Here is a 3,489-nt window from a genome sequence, read left to right on the forward strand (position 1 = left end):
GGGTGCACCGGCTGGGGCTGCTTCTGGTGAATGGGAGGAGCCGCCCCTCTGTAATCCTCCCAGGTCAGGAAGCCGACCTGGTTACCTGCCCGCAGTCCCTACAGCTGCACCAGGCACTCAGGCCAGGTGGGGGGTGCGGGGGGGTTGATGAGGGGGAGGGTGTCCTTGGCAGGCAGAACGGAAAGATGCCCCAACTTTGAATGAGGGAACCGGCCTCCGGGTCGCTCAGAAAAGTGGGGCCACAACCTCTGCTGAAAATTTCCTTTAAACTCACATCCTGCCCACTTCTCTCTCCCGGACTCGCCGCCTCCTCTCCCCTGGAGCCTGGCCCAGCCTCCTGGCTCCCCCCACATCCGTCCCCACACCCAGCGCTGGCCCTGGCCCTCCCCTGCTCGCAGCCTCCCAGGGCTCCCCCCCAAGACCACCCCGGGCAAAGTCGCCGCTGACCCCCTCCCCGCCCACACCGGTCACGCCCTGCGACTCGCAGTCCGGTTCCAGCTGGAAGCCCGTCCACCCCGCCCAGCCTCCACCCCTGGCTGCTCCGGTCACCCATTCGGTCCCCACCCAGCTGCCGGCTCGCTCCCCGCCCTACCCCCCCCCCCACGTGCATCCCGGCTCCCAAATGGGCAGCATCACAGCCTGGGAAGGAGCTTAGGACAAATGGGGGGGGGTGCCACTCTGAAATCCCCAACTGGACTCGCGGGCCTGGAGCAGAGGGGTGACCCGGCTGGGATGAGGGAGCCAGAGATCAGGCGCCTCTGAGCCGCGGAGGGCTTCCTGGTGGGGGCGGCAGCCTGGGGTCCTTGAGAAGCCGGGTCCCGAGGAGAGGGGTGTCCATGGGGGTCCTGCTAACCTCCCGGAGGAGCGGGGAGGAGGGGGGCAGACCCTAAGAGGAACAGGAAACTGGTTCCTACCGCCCTGCCCCGGCATTCCCATCTGCACCTCCGTTCCCCAGTTGGCGGCAGGAACTGGTGGCCAGAGGGAGCAGGTGGCCTGGGTGGGGGAGTGACAGGTGGGAGCCTGGCGGTAAGGGTTGGGCCCTCCGTCTGCTCAGGAGGCGCCCCCCCCCACCCCCCAGGTGAGCACCTGCCCCCCCAGAAGGGATCGGAGACCAGGGAGGGGACCACTGAGTCTCCAGTCACCAAATCCCGCGTTCGAGTCTGTTCCCAGCGCCCTGCCCTGCGGGTGCAGGAGCTCCAGCTGCGCCTCCCGCACCGCCGCTCACCTGGTTCTGGGCAGCTCACCTGGTTCTGGGCAGCTCACCTGGTTCTGGGCGCCGGAGCTGGGAGTGGATGACAGGTGTCTGAGGGTCGGAGTTGGGAGCGGATGACAGGTGTCTCGAGGGTCGCTCAGCCGGCTCACTCCCCTTGGGGTCAACTCTTCCCTCAGAACCCTCCTTCTCGGCCAGCTGGCCGCGGACAAACTCCGCCCAGATCCACCTGGCCGGCCGGAGCTGAAGGGAGGCGGGGTGACTGGGCTGTGGGAGCCAGGTGAGCCCGGCCTCCCTCCCCGCCTGCCTGCTGAGACGCAGGCCTGGAGGGCAGCCTGGAGGAGGGGGCGGAGTCCACTGGGCCAGGCTCTCCCTGACGCTCAGCCTTCTCTCAGGGTCCTGTCTTTCTATATTTTGGCAAACAGCTGTTAGCACTCAGCTGGCCCAGCAACCTCATTCCGACTTCGCAGCCACTCTGGGGGGCAGACACCCTCAGTAGCTCTGTGGTGGGGAGGTGGAAACCGAGGCACAGAGAGGGGAAGGAACTTGCCCCCGGTCACACAGCTAGGAAGTCACAGGAGCTGGAATTTGAAGCCAGGCAGGCCTGAATCTTGGGAAAAACACCTGGCAGACAGCCACGTGCCTCAGTTTCCCTTATTCCGAAAAAGACCCTCGTAGGAAAGCACCATTTTGCACCCCCGAATGGTACATCAGGGGTCCGGGCAATGCGGGTCTGCCGCCGCCCAAATCAGGTGCCGGATTTTACTGGGGGGTGGGGGGGGGCATGAGGTGGGCCCCGCCAGAGCCCCCCAGCAATCTTTGCCTCTTTTGATTAATTGATTTGAGAGAGAGAGAAAGGAGAAGAGAGAGGAATATTAATTTATTGTTCCACGTATTCATGCATCCGTCGCTTGATTCTTATATGTGCCCTGACTGGGATTGAACCTGCAACCTTGGCGTATGCAGGTGACGCTCTAACTAACTGAGCTACACGGCCAGGGCGCCCCTAACAATCTTTTTTTTAAATTTAATTTAATTTTTCTGTTAATCCTCACCCGAGGGCATTTTCCCATTGATTTTCAGAGAGAGTGCAAGGGAGGGGGGAAGCAGAGACACAGCGACTGGCTTGCCTCCCACCTGTGGATCGGGGATGGAGCCTGCAACTGAGGGACATGCCCTTGACCACAGTCGAACCCGGGACCCTTCAGTCCACGGGCTGACGCTCTATCCACTGAGCCAGACCGACTAGGGCCGCCCCTAACAATCTTAACCTCAGCAGCTCCTCTGGCCCCTGGTCCAGGCAACAGGAGTCGCTCTGCGTCATCCACCAACCTCGACCCCACCCCCCGCCGCCCCCCCACTGAAAGATCCTGAATCCCATGGAGCCTCTCCTGTAATAGCAGTTTTCAGAAAACAGGAGGATAAAGTTGCCAGTGAACCGACACCGTGAGGACGCCATCGGCCAAGTCCAGAATGTGGGACAGTCTCACCAGACAAGTGACCCGTTTCTCCCAGCTTCCGATGACACGGGGGAGAGCCAGGGAGCCTTACACCATGCCACGCGGATTCTGCGCTCAGAGCTGGATAAGCAGGTTTCCCCCTGTGAGAATGCCCTGGCTGGTGTGGCTCAGTGGGTTAGAGCATCGTCCCCATGTGCTAAGGCTGTGGGTTCGATCCCTGGTCAGGCACGCACATACAAGAATCAACCAATGAATGCCTCTCTCTCTCAAATCAACCAATGAATGCCTCTCTCTCTCAAATCAACTAATGAATGCCTCTCTCTCTCTCTCTCTCTCTCTCTCTCTCATCAATAAATAATAAGAACACTTAAAGAAAGAACATTTCACACATATTCAAAAATCATGGGGATGCAGGACAACTTTTCATTATGTAACTTTTGGTCCTGGCCCTCTGTCGCTAACCACTGTGACACCTAAAAAACGTCCCCACAGCCCTAACCGGTTTGGCTCAGTGGATAGAGCGTCGGTCTGCGGACTTAGGGGTCCCAGGTTCGATTCTGGTCAAGGGCATGTACCTGGGTTGCGGGCACATCCCCAGTGGGGGGTGTGCAGGAGGCAGCTCATCGATGTTTCTCTCTCATCGATGTTTCTAACTCTCTATCCCTTTCCCTTCCTCTCTGTAAAAAATCAATAAAATATATATTAAAAAAATAAAATAAAAAATAAAAATAAAATAAAAAACGCCCCCACAGATTCCCCAGATGCCCCTGGGGACCGCACTCCCAGATTGAGGACTGTGGTCCTCACCTCTGCTCTCCT

This window comes from Myotis lucifugus, unplaced genomic scaffold (genome assembly GCF_000147115.1).
Source record: "Myotis lucifugus unplaced genomic scaffold, Myoluc2.0 scaffold_967, whole genome shotgun sequence".
NCBI lineage: Eukaryota > Metazoa > Chordata > Mammalia > Chiroptera > Vespertilionidae > Myotis > Myotis lucifugus.